This window comes from Halyomorpha halys, unplaced genomic scaffold (assembly GCF_000696795.3).
Source record: "Halyomorpha halys isolate HHAL.00 unplaced genomic scaffold, Hhal_1.1 Scaffold15.1, whole genome shotgun sequence".
Classification (NCBI taxonomy): Eukaryota; Metazoa; Arthropoda; class Insecta; order Hemiptera; family Pentatomidae; genus Halyomorpha; species Halyomorpha halys.
In genome coordinates, this window is record NW_027108914.1 from 3801311 (window position 1) to 3817841 (window position 16531).

General features: G+C 30.0%; 1 protein-coding gene across 2 annotated transcripts in view; it reads right to left on the reverse strand.

Annotated features, from left to right (window-relative positions):
• The window catches only part of Abd-B (Abdominal B), a 279754-nt gene that overhangs the window by 173022 nt on the left and 90201 nt on the right, over positions 1–16531 (reverse strand). Inside the window, exon 1 of one of the 2 annotated variants that reach the window (XM_014419631.2) lies at positions 13995–14235. The exons of the other annotated variant lie outside the window; for it this stretch is intronic. The gene's annotated coding sequence lies outside the window, so the exon portion shown is untranslated. Of the gene's footprint in view, positions 1–13994; positions 14236–16531 lie in introns of those variants that run through there. 2 annotated transcript variants of the gene reach the window in all.

Genomic DNA, 16531 nt, shown 5'->3' on the forward strand with positions numbered 1-16531 from the left:
AAAGGGAATAAAGTTGAGAGAAAAGAGATCAAAATTGTTTTAAAAAGAAACTAAACCACTCTCAAACAACTATATAAATAAAAAATAAATCTAATATTTTTTTAACTTCATATCTCTATTAATTTGGAAAATATCATTAAAGGCGTGGGGAGAGCAGTAAACAGCATAGTTTTCTCAAGGCCTGATATTAAATTTAATTATTAGACAAGAAGATCCCTCATCCAGCTCCTCTTTAGTTTTCTACGTTATCGGCCCTAATTGTTGTAAAGTTGTTGAAAAGTTCTAATCATAGAAATTTACATGTTGCTGAAACTAATCAAACATCGAATTCCTCATACTCTAGCTATTTCCTAGTAAACAATTTTTTTATTTTGCAAGTGATTTGTGGCAAAAATTTAGGAAAGTTAGTAAAAGAGAAAGTTAACATTCAGCAGAGATAAATTCTTCCTTTATATTATGGTCCAATGACATATTTTTGTTTAATATAAGTCACATTATGTACTACACTGTAAGAGACTACAGAATTTATCTACTGCTTAAGGCACTTAGTAAAGCGTTACTTGTAACAAGTCTAAACGTAATATCTTATTAATAGTTATACTTCAATCGAATATATCGACTTATACAATAATATTTACTTCATGTTTTCCAAGAATTTTTGAGCCATTATAGGTTGAGATTAGTCATTTGTACGTGGTATGTAGTAGTGCAGGGTTTAATAAAACCCCAAAGGGTTGGGAACGAAATCATTTCTGAAAACTAAAAAAAAGAAATGATCTCAAAGTACAATTTTGAATTTAAAGACTAATCTCTTTTCCAAGAAAAACCTGAGTTTTATCCAGAAATACATAAGGTAAATGGGTTTATCACTGTTGTAAAATTTCATATTCGTTAACCGGTTAAAAAATAACAGGTATGTCACGTGGGAAAACACCCCAAATAAATAAAAATAATATCCAACTTATATAATTCTAAGGACAAATTAAACCTTTTTTTTTAAAAAATTTAAATTCTTTATTCCTAATAACATACGCTGATGACACATGTGTACTGTCTTCAAAAAATGCCACTACTAATGCATCATAAACTCTACAGGCACACATAACATCCATTGAAGAATGGTGTCAAAATTGGAGAATCGAAATAAATACTAACAAATCCCATCATATACCTTTACTCTCCGTCGTAAACTCCTACCCTTTTTAGGTTTTTTTTTTTTACTTTAAAAAGTATCGTTTTTAAATATCCCACTAATGCCGATTGAACGACTTAGGACTGTCCCTAACTGCTACGTTGGACTCTTTCTTGACAAAAGACTTCCCCATGAAATGAAATCCTGAAATCCCATACTAGACTTAAACGATAAGAAACTGATTGTAGACTTCCCATTACTACATCACCTACTTGACAAACGCTCTAAACTTCCCCTTTACTAAAAAAAAAACTATTATATACTATGATAATCAGACCAATGTGGACTTACGGAGTTAAGATCCTTACAGTCCAAAACCCCTAAAATCCTTGATGCTTGATGATAAATAAACAAACAAAAATTATAAATTTATAACGCTTTAAAAAAAGATTCAATGAATGTTTATTTTATATTAATATTTGGCCATTATTTCCATTGCGATGTGGTACCAGTAAATAATATTTCAATTGTTATGGCTAATAAACTATTACTGCTCCTGTCTCCCTTTTCTCGACAAGTGAATACCGGTTTAAGATTTCCCCGGCAGATTTATTAAATACAAAACAAGCTACTAACTAACGATGTCAAGTTCAAGACCCATAGAACAAGTAGAAAAAGAAAAAAACTCGAGGAATGAACTTGCTTGCCTGGGTCCGACGAGCCTATAAATTCAATGCCGGCCTTGTTGGTCTTATCTCGGAGATCTAAAGCATTACGCCCAAGATTTATTATATATGTTATATCGGCAATAGCTATGGTATTTTCGCAATTATTCTGGTACCTTCAGGGACACAAGGGTGAAGTCTGTCGAAGCTTGCGTCACACATGTTATGTGTTCTATTTCGCTCATTGTTAACAGCACGGAATAGAACGTTCAAAGGAAAAAAAAAATTAGCGGAGAAGGAATTTGTAATTCTAAATACATTCTCTGTGACAAACCAAGCTCTGAGTCTTCAATACTCGACAATGTGGGCATTGAAATGTTTTCGTGTCGAAATAATACAGAATAATATTCTCATTATAATGTTACTGTTTCACAAAAGGCTCTTTAAAGGTGAAATCTTTTCAGGCTCTACACAGTACGTCGTAATTACACTGCTTCAAAAATCAAATAAATTAAAATTTATGATTTTTTTTCTTTTTATGCTACTGCTTAACGAAAGATTATTGTATACCTTAATGATCCATATAAATATATGATAATATTACATATTATAGTTAAAACTAAATAAAAAACAAAACTAAACAAAGTGAAAAAGAAAATTCACAACCTAATTGATTTTTGGATTAACTAGAGTAAAACATACTGCAGCTTGTCAGTAAAAACTTCAAACGTACTGCTGCAACAATAATAACCAGCTACAATATTACAATTAACTGATAACTTAAAATTACAATTTAAATAAATATTTCCCGATAAGTATATTTTACACCATTATTTTTAAATCCATCACTATTCTTATTTTTTGAAATATCTTCTTTTTTAAAATTTTTTTTCTATCCTATAATTTCTGACACTGAAACTTCAAACTGCTTATCAATAAGTTTAAAGTTAGGGCAAGTGCACCAGTTATTGGTCTTTGTTTTTATATTATTAAGAGTTGGGTGCCATCAGCTTACAACTGGCACCAGTTTTGAAACGGTGGTACGAAACTCATAATATTTTAAAACATAAGATGACCTGACAATAACTGATACATAACCCTCTATGTTTTATTTCCCGCACACAAGCAATTGTGAAAAATAACGTACTTAGAGATTATTTTATTATTATAACACAAAAATACGCAATACAAACATTAAAAAAGTGTTCGCTATTGTACAGTAAATAAATTCCACAAAAGTTTTACATAGACTAGATCTAGAAAATAAATTTTTATTTAAAACAAATCTACCATATATTATAGTAAACCTTATAAATCTTCGGTATAGAAATTTTATAAAACATGATGTCCCCGACAAAATCAAAATTGACCATTAACGGCTGGAACCCTATTTGGGTTATGCAAAGGTTACTTGTAAATAAATCCCCAAAAGAGCTTATCTTTACTAAGAGATAAAAACCTATCCCATTTTACCTTATTCTGGATAAAATATTGCCATTTTATGTTCAAACCGTCTAGAAAGCGTATTGAACATAATTTTGAAATTTATATATTATGAGGTATTAGTAAAAACATTTCACAATTCATTTAGCATGAATTTGTCATTTTAATTTTTTTTTTAAATTATATAAAATCTTCCATTTAAGTGACTTCTTGTACTTTAACATTTAAATGCTTATCCCCAGACTGCTGAGATAGTTCTGGTTCTAGACTGACATCCGTATGAATCGGATAAGTTAGTAGATAGCCGTAGGATGAAGTTAACTAAAAAATTCGATTGAAGTCATAGTTTAAATGAAACCATGCAAAAAATTGCAAATATTGACTACTTTCATCTAATACAATATATCTAATACAATGCAAAGTTCTTATCAACGTATTTGTCTATTAATTGCAATGGAAATAAATAACAGCTTTGGCAAAGATCTAGAAAGACACCATACTAAATCAAATGCAGATCGTAGATACTTGGAGTGGATTAGAGTGTCCAATAAAAAGCGGGCAAAGGTTATAAATATTTATTAGCCTCCTACGTAATGGTCGGTGGTCAGGACCTTTGTATACAAATGGCTGACTTAGGGCAGATAAAATGCCGCAGTTTGTATGCGGAGGCTGGTTGGACCAGAGAGCAAAGGCGTGTCCGTCCCGTCCCATCAAAACCAGCCAACCCTTGTACCGTCAGCGGAATATTTATCTTAGTCTAATCCAGACGAGGACCTCTTGGATGGTTTGATAGTTTTAAAGAAATCATTAAATGGTGTTTCAACGCAATGATTTCATGTCTTTGGAAGATAAATGAAAATACGACGAGGAGAAGTGAAGAAATAAAAGAAATATGAGACCATTCCATTTGCAAGCATCTGGTTTTTAGTAGAAGAAAACTCGATCAATAACCAATAGGTTCACTTAATTTTAATTTTTAGCATTGGCAATGTTATCGAAGCATACGTTACTCATTTAATTGCCACATTCTATAATTTTGAGAATTCTATATTTATATTATATAATGTTTTTTTTTTAAATAATCGAAAGGTCTCTTCTAAAAATGGTTCCGTCCATGACATTTAATAAAGTGATTTTTCGACGTAAAATGCTTACTTCTGACTGATACGTCATGACACAGAGTCAGTTCTTAATCCTTAGATAATAATAACAAAGGCCAGTATGCGCTGTATCTAAAAATATGTTAATTTGGTAAAATATTAGAATTATTGTCTTATTACTATAAATTTTGAAAAAATGCTTGAACAGCGTAATATGTAACTCTTCAGTTCAATTCGTTCTTACTGAAGGGTATTTTTTTTTTTCAAGTTTTACGGTTTACGATTTTGAATATTCCTTTTTGATCACGTAGGGATTACCATTGTCGAGGTAGGTTGTGCGTAATTAATTAGTTCAAGCTCCAATCTAAGATGTAAGATGGTCTATACCAGAAGGCCTCGAAAGTTCATGTTGATATTGGTCAGATAGCATTTCATTTTTCATTTCCGTGTTTCTCAAGAGTATGTTTAATATTTCTGTACATTTTTTAAGTCTCAAAATTCGTTTTAAAAAACTGTAAACAATTATTAAACTATGTTTATATTTCATATATCTACGAAAATAAAACCTTATTAATTAATCGAAACAAAAAATAGTATATATAAAATTAATATACCGAAAACAATTACTCATTAATGGAAGATTTTTTTTTTTTTTAATATCCATTCTTGTGAAAGTTCTTCATCTTTTTTATTTCCTCTTCATTTGTCCATTTTTCGGGCTCGGCATCACAATAAATATTTAAATTTTGTGTATAATGGAGAAATAGTGCACTACCTAAAGTAAAAAAAGAATGTGCTTAATGAACGATACTATTCTACTGATAATGGTTATTCTTGGTAATTTATAATTTAAAAATTAATAGGTTTCCTGACTTTGGATGCAATGATTCAGCCATGAAAGTAAATTCGTAATATTTTTTGTTTATCAATTCTTTATCGGTCGATCAATACACACGATAACGTTGTAAAATCGCCAGTAGATCGAATAAAAGTGGTAAAGAGACGATTTTTTTTTTTCAAAGATTATTTTATTTTATTTTTTTCTCTCTCTTTTTCGGCCAAGACTCCCATTGGAGTCCTATACTGCCTAACCATGGTTGGGGGTCAAAGTTCTTCATTTTGTGGGACCGCTACTCAATGAAAAACGTCCCAGGGCGGATTCAAACCGGCACCACCAATAGACATCAAATTGGTAAGACTGTGTCTTAACCACTGAACTACGGGCAGCCCCTTCAAATATTATTATCTCAATCTAAAAAATAAAAAGAAGTATATTGCTTGAAAACGAAATACACCCAAGGGGGTACTAATGTCAGCCATTACAGTGTATTATTTTCTAAAATCATATTTCGTAGCTCAAATTACTCAGATATTGAGAGAGGAAGTTAGTCTGCGTACAAAATCGACCTACCATCCACAAGCTCAAAGGGATGAGTGGGTGAATGCCTCACAAGACATTTCAAGGTCCCCACTGCCAACCCCAGGTCGACAGGCAGATCTCAATACACTCTTCTGCATCTTGCATTATGGGCACTTAAATCCTAGTAGTGTTTCTCGGTTATTAGTAATATAATTAGTTTTATACGCTTATATTTTAAAAATAACCAAGTCCCAGAGAAGAAAAAAAAAACAAATTTCCAAGAATTATATCATTAGAAAAACCTGTTGATTGCCTCAGTAAAGAAACCAATTCACTGTGAGCTGTTGCAGCAGCTGTGCAACCTTGGGGGTTATCAGAGAAGATAATTGTTTTACCTTCGATCTGTGGAAAGGAAAACGAGTCGAGTTTCTCATTCTCAATGCAAAAGAAAATCAAGCATACAAAATACCTTTAAGCCTTGAATTGATATAGTTCGCCTGAACAGTTCGAAAACTCCAATAAGCCATTTAAAATTATATTCAAACTAACAATAAATTAATCCCAAATCTAATCATACTTATAGAAACATTAAAAGAAATAAAAAATATTTTCACACATTCATATGAAAATCTGTGTTTGCTTTTTCTTAAAAAGTTTAAGAATCAATAGGGATTTATTTTTTTTTAAATTGTATTAATTGACACTTACTGTACTTTACATAAAAATACGTCTTGTACATTTGATGTTAGATTATAATGGTATGATATAGGCTTGTAGAGAAACTACCCATTGCTAGCACGCTGATAACATTTCTACATAAGTAGGTCTCGAGGCCATCTTTTTTCTCAGACGCCTCGGAGGGAGTAAGACTAAAAGATGGAGCAAGAATAGAAATTAGAGGGTTTGGGTAGCTAGGAATTTTCTATAGGAAGGATTGATATCTGGTTCGGGCTAGATCGGTTGTATATGAAACATTAAGGACTATATACATGATTTTATTTTTGAAAAAAGTATGGAGCATTAAGATTTTACGAAGGATTTTGGATTTTAAGAATTGGATACGAGAGGAATTCGAAGGTTTAGTGGAGCCTCAAATTTCAACTTCGTATGTCTTGATAGGCCTTATAGTAATTATTACATTGCTGGATAGTGTAGTGAGGTGTTTGGAATCCATACTGGTGATCTGATTTACTTAACTTCAATTTTCCTTGTTTAGAATGTTTTCTAATATTTAATATTTCTATAAATTTATTTTTCGTTGATGTACTTATTAAAATTGCTCTAATTAATTTTATTTAATTATTTTTATGGGATATGTATGATTCGATTTAATCATTCAAGAAAGAATGTTTTTTTTTTTTAATTAGTAGTATACTTCTGGAAAGTGTGCCTCATTTATAGTTATGTGTATTCGAAGCATAAACTACTGCTTTGAGCTCGATTTTCCAAGATTTAATGAACCACGCCAATCATATTAAAAAATATAATGTAAATAAAATTAATAAAATTAATAAGTAAATAAAAAAGTAATGTCCACTTTATGAATAGGAGCGATTCTGTCTATCGAAGGAACTGGAAATACAGCGGAAGGATTTCGCAAAAAAAAAAAAAAAAACACCGGTGGTGATATGCATATTATAAAACCAAACTAAGGACCACATTCCATTTAACATTAATTACTTTATGTACGTGATATTTAATTTAAAATCAAATAATGATTGTAATAATATATTTTTTTTAATTAGTCCAATTCTCTAAAAGATAAAAGGAATCTCAACATTAAAAAAAAATGAAGTACATGCAACACATTTGTTTAAGTTTCAAAATAGGTACGTGTTGGAGATGGTTTGGCTAGGTTAAATCCAAGATCAATCTCTGAATGAGTAACCGTTCTTATATATTCCTACCGCTCCTATATACCGTTTTTTATTTAGAATAATTATTACCGAAGGGTTTACAAATATAGAGGTATAATAATTAATTATATATTCCCTTAATTAAACTAGACAATCCAAAACTTATTCTAGACAGCAACGAAAGAGTAGTATATAAAAATAAAGAAATCAAATAAAGATTCCAAAAACCTAGCATTTTAAAACATTGAGACATTTTTGATAATATTTTTAATTATCTTTCTTTATAGAGTAAAGTAGGAACTTGGAGGAAGGATATAATGAAGGGGGTTTGCTGGCAGGAAAAATGAAGCCAAAAAGACGGCCCTTATGATGGGCTAGGGGCGTGGCAAAAAATTAATACGAGCCAATTACTGGCTGACTTCTGTTTCAGTTTAAACTACTATGGCGGACATTCCTAGTAAAGTCAACATGAACCTAGCCTCCGAGGGATTGTTCAATTGGCTTCACTTTTGCTTTAAATAAGAGTAGGGTTACGGCACCCGATGAATAGGAAGTGGTGCAAGACTCTGCACGCCGATGTCAGATTTGTAAGTTTCCCTATATAAAGCATGAGCGGAGTAATGCAAGAAATTAATTCGTAATCAGTAATATAAAAACAAGTTTCATGGATTTTTACTGCCATAGAATTAATTTAAAATCGAAATATTTGAAAATATAAACTTTCTCTTTTGGAATATATCAATCTGGTGGCCTTTAACCAGATACTTATGCTGGTATTATAAACATCTGAGATCTGCTCTAACAGTGTGTGCACAAAAAAATGTGCCAAATAGTTGGATAGCACAGTTACCATCCTTCATAGTGAAACTAGGCATAATTTGTCAACACTTTACTGAATGCTTTATTTGTGTTTTTAAAAATGAATGTTTTTCATCACCTAGACTCTTTGCATCTTTATGTAAGGAGTAGAGCAACCTTGAAGTTTCCTTTCGCAGTTATTTATTTTCTCATCGAGTATTTATTATAAATCTTAAATGGAAGAATATGAGGCTAAACTATTTTAATAGAAACATAGTATCTTTCCAAAACTATTTAAATTTGGGCCATAATTTCTGCGAACATTTTTAATGCAAATCATTATAGTGAGATTTCCCCACAGGTAACCGAGTCACCATAGGTATAAGTATACCAATCGGGTTCTAGAAATCTTTACGACCGTTTAATTGCCATAACTCATAAATTAACTGTTATTGAATAAGGTCGCAGCACCTGAGACCCGTAGAGCCATAACCCAGCGACCCAGTTAGTTTATTAAACGCATAATGAAATCCATTACGACATTAAGCCTGATCAGAGGCGAATGGGATCTACGGAGGAGGTCCGGATCGGTAAAGAACCCAGCGACATAAATGATAATTGCTCCCGTCTCCCCACTCAGGTTGTAAAGTCCTCACGTCTTCAAAGGATCCCATAAAGGAATTTATGAATGGAGTAGAGAACGGTACACTTTCATATGTCACTGCACCTACTAGAGTTCTATAATTCTCTTCATCTTCACGAACACATTTTTTCATGAATGGTATAGCTACTTGTTGCTGTTTCGAAGAATGATTTATAATTTTCGAGCAATAATATATTCCGTTTCTACAAAAAAGCATTGTGATAAAAAATCCGATTTAAAAAACAGTAATTCTACCATTGGTGGAGTTTCACAAGATAAACTCATAATTTGATTGTAGATAAACCATACAAATACTACAGTATACATTATACAAACAAATATAGTGTAAACTCACTTAACCAGATGAGTTCTGTATATATGGGAAACCACTATTACTTATAATTTCAAAGAGATCCCGATATTGCAATTATGATTAGTTTTCAATGAAATACCTCTGTTTCTAAGAATTTTCAAAATTTAGTAATCGGGATTTGATTTCTTGAATTTCTTCGATGTTTACCCCTATAATTGGTTCGATAGCCTGCATAAATACGACAATTAATAAGGATTGGACATGCTGCAACACTTTGTTTTTATGGACTAGCTTAGGTTTTGTACGATTAAAACATAAAAGTGTACAAAATGTCGAAACATGAGAGTTGTAAAGAAACTTTAGAAAAAGAAGGAAAAAAGGATTAGAAACCTTACATAAATGTTTTTATATATCAAATAAGACAGTTGTGCCATATTTAGTCAAACTTTATGCCAACAAGAATTACTTTAACATCCGTAGCACTCAAATAAAAACCAATATACCTGATTTTTTCCCAAGCTTAAAGTTTTGTATTGTTTCACAAATAAAAGTATATACACATAAAAACATAAGTATGCAATTTTTATTAATATTTTCATCTCTTTATGGCAATCACGGGGACCTCTCCAAGGGGCCCTCTAAACATAACAAGGCAACAATAATTTTAAATCTATATATTTGGAAAATTAAAATAAAATCCCTCTTTAAGTGATAAGAAATTTTATATCTCTTGAGTTATACAGGTTACACCAGATGTTAATACCCTATCGTAAAAACAACATCCTCACCTAGTTCTAAATCCTTTATTAATGAAATGAACTAAAAATATATGGAACGAAAAGTGTCCCTCTTTAAATATATTTAATATATCCAAATTAAACAAGCTAAAAACAGAGATGGGCAAAAATTGGCTATGAATAGAACAACAGTTAAAATTCTCATAAGTATGACCCTTATTCATGAATGAACCATTAATCAATAAATATCATATCCATAACAATTTTAACTATTAGGTCTATATCTAATTTTTGCCCAACTCTGCATACATAAAGTAGGAGGGGAGTTATCCTACAAGATATTCCGCTATTTTGACCAGAGTGGGTAGGTAGTTTTCATTTCTTGGGGCCGCCTCTAAGTAAAAGTCAACTCGTCCAGACCAGGATCCAACCAACCCCCAACAGGATGTGCAAATATAAGTAGAATATAAACTACACAAGACAAATAAAAGAAAGAACGAACAGCTAATGCCTTGAAAGAATTAATTGGAAAGGCATATTTATATCCAAATCAGGCAATACTTAAAAGAAATTGAAATATTAAATCAATTTTATATTGTTAAACAATGGTGCCTCTAGTCTAATGCTGCTCTAGGTATCAAAATGTTAAATTAATTAGGTAAACAAAGAAAATCCAAAATAAATCTTGAACCATATAAATTATCTACGTTTAATTCAAGCTATACGGAATTATATTGATTATTATGGTGATTTAAATTAATTGGTGATCCACGAACAACTGGCCTCCAAGAGGTTTGTAATGGGCACGGGCAACCTTTACCAACACATATTTTGGTGACGATTCACTGTTAGCTATTCTTCCTAATATTTCAGTGTTAGTAAAAAAAGTTTAACAGGTTTTCACAATAAAGGTTACTCTGAATAAACTTAAAAGAATCTTTCGAATACTTCCCCGGGAGAATCCCCTTTGCCCCAGGTCGGGAGTAGGAGTGGGTCGCATATGGTACAATTTCCGGCTCAGTGGTCCGCAGACTTCCATTAGTTGGAAACCCGTGTTAAAAATTAAAGATTTACTGCATTTGTTGAGAGTGAAAAATATTGATACAACAGATTATACTATTTTCATTTATTTATTTTATTAAATTAAAATAATATTTTATTTTTTAAAACCATTAAATAATAACAGTTATTGGCACACGCTAAAATAAATAAAAGAAGGAAAAGTAACTTATTAAATAGAAGCAGGTAATGAGGATCATTCATAATAGGTATTTATTGAACTAAAAAAATTCTATATATTAAAAGGAAGAATATATTGATCAACTAACTGTTCTAATTGCCATCATAAAAAACACCATGTCTATAAAGATCATGTTGCTTTAAGATTTATTAGTGGTCATCAAGTTCTATGAGAAATCATAACTTAAATAAGAAATATGTAAAATTATTTGCACTAATTCAATGGAATATCAATGCGCCATAAAATCACATCAATAGCTGTAAGTGTACAATTAATTTGTAATTTATTTTTAATTTTGCAATGATTAGAAGTATTACGAAATAATAAATAAAGAAGCCAACTTTTTTCATGAATTTTACTAAATAAACTTCAATTATTTTTTGTTAATTTTCTCTATTGTAAATTTTATTTTAACATTTGCAATTAAATATTAGAATCAAATTTAGTGAGTTGCAGGTATTAAACAGCACAACAATTCTTCAACTAATTACAAAAAATTATCTCCCTCATACTTGCATTTAGTTTTTAACCAATTGAAAGTCTCAGTTGGTAGCAGAATTTCATTCTTACAACCCTGCTGAATCCCTGCAAAGTTAGGTGAAACGTTGGTTAACAATAAATGGTTTTCTTTTACTATTCTGATACCTTTATTGACCGCCAGCCGGACTATCTTTCTCCAATCTACAACTTACCGTCAACTATCTTCTTCCAATATAACATTTTTGATTTTTTTTTTAATACATAATTTGTTCACTTTTAATTTTTTTACTTGCTTTTTATTAATGACGCTTCGACTGTCATTGTTATTTGACGACTCATACGTGTTGTTAATTAAAAAGGTGGTTTGTGTGCGACAGTTCTTTTGAAGAACATCTTGAGATGCTTTTGGTGTTTGATTGATATTAGTTTAAACGAGGAAGCAATATTTTAAATTTTTAAGTCTGAATGACCTTTAATTTAATTTTAAAAAATACTTCTACAAATCACCTAAAATAAATGCAATAATTGTTTTATACAATTACCTAATAAAATTATAACCATTTTATTTTATTTACAGCCTGTTAATATAGGTGATGATTATCAATTTATAATAAAGTTGACATTTAATATATAACAAATAAGGATATGTATGTAATTTAGTTCATAGTTGATTAAATGGAAAGTGTGAAGGAGTATAGAAAAAGGATCAAGGAAAAAGACCATGGTGAGTAAACATTACTAATTTACTATGCCCTCATTACATTTCACCTAACTTAATACCCCGCGTTATTTATATGACTGTTTCATGAGGGTCTACAAACTGTTATACTAAACTATACATACGTACATGCACAAAACGCGTTGAAACAAACAATACTATGATTGTGTTAATAATTAACCACTATTTTATTAGTCATAAAATTTATAAACCTATTACCTAAATAAATATCTATGATAGCTTATTTCCTCATTACCAATGCCTGAATCGATGTAATTTTAAAAATTCGGATATTTATAAATATCTGACATTACATTTCTTCATAAAACATTGTATTTAATAAAACCATTGTTCATGTATAAATAAACTAAATAGTCGATAGTTTTATGCTTAGGGGAAAAAATATAATGTTGAAAAATTAGTTGTTTTTGTTTTTTTTATTTCTATGACGCTTTGTATGCTATATTTGTAACGGTCAAAGGGAAATAATTCGAATATTATACGTAATGCTCGATCAATATTAACGATTTTCACTGGAAATGTATAATGTAATAAATTCTGTGTTTTACACTGCACTCAATCACACTAATCGGTCATTATGTCTGTGATAAAATTTTGATATAATATGGTAAGCAATACTCAATATACAATATATATAGTGACCAAACAGTTGTTTACAATATGTCTAAATAGCAAATTGGTTCTGACAAAATGTAAATTGACGGGTCAGTATGATAAAACAATGGGTAAATAATGATGAAACAATATGTCGACCCGTTCAGCGGTTTTGGTCATTACAATAGTGACCGGTAATCATGTACAATATCCAATTATTTACTTTGACCGTAGAATATCTACGTATTCGTACTCAGCATGTGGACTACTCTCTATCAACAAATCTACTTTCTAGTGCAATTTCTTTTCTATGTGTTAAAATAATAAATCTCTTCAAAAAAGAAATAGAGCATTAATCAAATAAAGTTTATATAAATCTCTCAGGCATAAAATTTAGAATGTTTAACTGTATAGTTTCTATATACCCAAGCAATTCATAGCAGAGAACATTCCTTAGAAACAGTTCAATATTTTATCATTCTTCGGATTGTAAAGACTATTTTTTTTAAATTTCTGAATTGATTTAAAGATTATATTTCTGTTAAAAAAAGACAGTTCGAGGGGCGATTGATTTAATCGGTAGGGTATCTACCAATTTTAATTTAACAATCACCATTGCGACAAATCAAACATAGGTAAATCTTGAATCGTTCTAAATCTATGCAAAGGATATTTATTTTTTAAAATGTACATGTACCTAAAGCTCATAACTCTATATAATTATGATCGCAGCCAATATTATGATTATGCATTTGAAGGCACTCTTTTTTATACTCAGTTTTTGATGTCACACTCCCCAGCAATGAATGAAAACCACTTTTTGTTAGTTAAATATTTATTTAATAAATTTGTAATATTACATGAAAATTAATCTAAAAAAAACTTTCTACTTACGAAAATAACAGAGGATCTCATTAAGACAGTTCGTGACTCCGGAATCCTATCAACGCACAAAAAAAAAAAAAGGAAAAAGAAAAAACTAAAAGCGGAATAGGAGAATTGACCCTACGAACTAAAACATAAATGATCGGGGTAAACAAAAAATGTCAAATGCAGTTTTCGGGGGCGTGTCCTCGTCGGGGGTGTGACAGGGGGCGGGTTTATACTCGATTAGACGTGTTTCGAAAATGCGGACTGTGTGTCTCAGCCAGCTATGACAGATAAAACTAATGAAGATATTTGTCTCACAACAGCAACGTAGGCTGGATAGGTTGGCGGCCATCTTGCAAGATGGTGGGCTGTCGTCATGGCAACCAGCGGCCAATCACATCGGCCCACGCCGATACCTGTTACACCGGTCCTGGCAGTCGCTCTAGTCCTGATTTGCCTCCTGTGTTGGCTTTCTCCTTCAGCTAGCTGTATTATGATATAATTTTCAATTGAAAAATGAATGAATCAAAAATACTAAAGATTGAATGAAAATAATTTAGAAATATCACAACACATAAACATGACCTCTAGACGATATTTTTAATGAAGAAATAATAGATCTAAAGCTATATCAATGTTCATAAATTCATCTTTAAAGTTTTAAACAAATTGTATTTATTAGTCACCATTTTTTACAGTCATCACAACATAAATTTAAAAATTATGTTTTATATTACTGATAGAAAGGTACAGAAAATAAATTATATTGATATTCATCTATTTGTATACTTTCCTCTGTAGTGATAAAACTTATTTTATTAATGACGATAATAAACTTTATAATAAAACAACAAGAATATATTTTTTTACATCCTACAATAATATAATGACACTGTCTTCTACTTTGATAACTATTAAATAACATTGTTTATTTTTAATTGGCTTATACCCTAATTTTTTTATGAATGGAAATTGTACACAACGAAATCGAATCACAGAGAAGTAATAACTATAGACTTCCAGAATGTATATTGAAAAAATAAATAAATATAAAAACAAAACCAAAAAAAAAAAAAGAACAGAAAAACCACGGAGAAGAGTCAAAAAGCAACAAAAAGAGGGATAAGCTGTATGTTACCGACTGTTAAAGGACGAAGTGCCACTTATATAACCTTAATTGCTCATAAAGCACGTAATTGGCAATTTTATGTCCACAAATTAATTTACTGGCATCTTTAGTAAACCTGGAACACTTTGGCTCACCGACTATCAAAGTCTATGTACTTAGCTATACAGCTCAATCTTATGACCGCAACTAGTTCCTACAGCATTTAAAAAAATATATATATTACAAATACCTATTGTAACCGTTCTTAAATTTAAAATTAAATAGTAGATACATATCTATTAGATAAATAAAATTATATAGAAGGTATATTTAAAAAAATAAAACGAAATATTAACTATCCTATAAATATATTTAATAATATTAGTGGTATCTCAGAAAAGAATATTGTTTTTCAAATTTAAAAATGAACAATTAATCTGTTCGATACAGTAGTTCGTTAAAACTGATAACTTAATTTTGACAACAATCAAAGTTTAAAACATCTTATAATTCTTATTCTTAGTTTGTTATAAAAAAAAAAAAAAACAATAAATCTTCAAACAATAACAAATAATTTTTTTTTTTTAATATTTCAAAATTCAAGTGAATCGATTTCAATATCATTATTCTTATAGAAATTAAAAATAAGAATAAATTATAGAACTGATTTGATGTCCATGAAAAAGATAAGCAACAAATGTTCACATATAGCCCCGGTGATGTGAACATCAAAATTGGAAAAAGAAGAAGATTAAGAGTGGAAAATGAATCCCAGCTATGGGAATCATACAATGGATTGATTTTTAAATTATATTAATTAATTAATAAATTTTTTAAGTCTCTTACATCTAAAAGAATAAAGTTTCCACATTTTTATAAGTCTGTTTCGTGAATTAATACAGCAAAAAATGTGTATAATATTTTAAAATAATTTTGATTATCATTTTTGCAGCTGTTTTAATAATATTTGTTGAAAATTAAAATTAAAAATGAATACGGCTATGGTGGTTAAGAGCTTAAAGGCAGATTAAATTGAAGAAACTGTAATAACACGAATATGCCAATTGGTTAGGTACCAATAGGTTTAGGCAGCCAACGAAAAAGTTTTCCCCAGGTTTTGCAAGAAAAAAAAGTATGTTGATGAGTATAATTTACCTTTATAGGTATTGAATATTCATTATTATCTTTACTTTTTTTCTATTTTGCTATAAATATTTTTCCCAAAATATTTTTTAAGATTTAAATTATATTTCTTAATACAAAAAAAGATATTTTATTTTATGAATATCGAAACTTTTAAAATTAAGCAATTTATGGTTTTTTATTTATTAGTTTAAACAGTTAGAATAACTTTTTTATTTTAACGAATAACAAAAGGAAAGTTACTAGGAAATAGTCATTTTATTGAACATAAAATTTCACTGAAACCAAAATACTTTAATATATATATTTA